General features: G+C 39.1%; 1 protein-coding gene across 1 annotated transcript in view; it reads left to right on the forward strand.

The window, feature by feature from the left end:
- LOC119593385 (serine/threonine-protein phosphatase 2B catalytic subunit alpha isoform-like) overlaps window positions 1-1,060 on the forward strand; it is a gene marked incomplete in the record, with an annotated part of 201,939 nt that overhangs the window by 9,123 nt on the left and 191,756 nt on the right.

Genomic DNA, 1,060 nt, shown 5'->3' on the forward strand with positions numbered 1-1,060 from the left:
AATAATTGGCGTTGTGTAATTATAAAAAAATATATGTTCTTGCACTTTTCGAAGTATAAGGAATCCATTTCGAGCAGTGGATGGGTCTGCATACTCAATTCAAGGAAGGAATTGCAATGACACATCTTTGAACGTGGAAATGGTCCGTTAACTGCTGGTTTTAGCGTGACTTTAGCCTTGCCATACGGAATAAATCTCGTCGGTTGAGAATATGTTGACACTTTCATTCGCGGAAGGGATGAATGAATCTGTTGTCGAGACGGTAAACACGGGGATGCACGGCGGGTGGTAAGGTATACACGATCATATATTTTGGAGAATCTTTTGCCGGTGTTTATCGTGTTATCATAACGTGTGATTTGGTTGCCCTTGTTTGTGGGAATTGAATGGACTGTTAGCTTTGGTTAATCCAATGAGGATTTGGTTTGTCTTACGGAGTTTAGTGGATGTTATGCAGCAACTAGTGTGATTCGGTTTCTGTTCCTTTTTAAATTAACTGTTGGATCCCGTGTGTTACATAGTGCGAGTCGGATTCTATTACTTTTTGAAGTACGTGCTTAGTTGTTTACCAATTTGTAATTTGTTTTTCTCACATAGTATAGTAACCTCATGGTAGGGTTTTTCCATCGACTGGTTACGCGATCGGGAAAGCGTTTACTGTCTATTCGGGTTAAACGTTAACCTTTAGGTAAGGAACTTGAAATGATTGATAACCAAAGCACAGCTGTGAGCACCACGTAGTAATTAAAACTGCGACGCATTTCGGCATTTTGATCTAAGTCCGAGAGAAAGTGGATAGAACTTAATATGTATGTAATGTTCCTTGAAATCCGGAGTCGTTCATGTTCATATTATTGTGTTTAGACTTCTTTCTCGGGGCAGAACGAATATTGAAATTGTGTGTGAACTTTTGAATTACGAAATATTTCTGCGGTTAGTGAAAAAAGGGACGTTAGTTTTACAGTATAAAAGGTTGTTCTTAAAAACGCATGCGTGACCATGTTACATGCTAGTTGGGTTGTGATTCTCTGGCTACTACTTCAACTAGACAGGTTTAACG

The sequence above is a fragment of the Penaeus monodon genome, chromosome 32 (assembly GCF_015228065.2).
Source record: "Penaeus monodon isolate SGIC_2016 chromosome 32, NSTDA_Pmon_1, whole genome shotgun sequence".
In the NCBI taxonomy this organism is placed as follows: Eukaryota; Metazoa; Arthropoda; class Malacostraca; order Decapoda; family Penaeidae; genus Penaeus; species Penaeus monodon.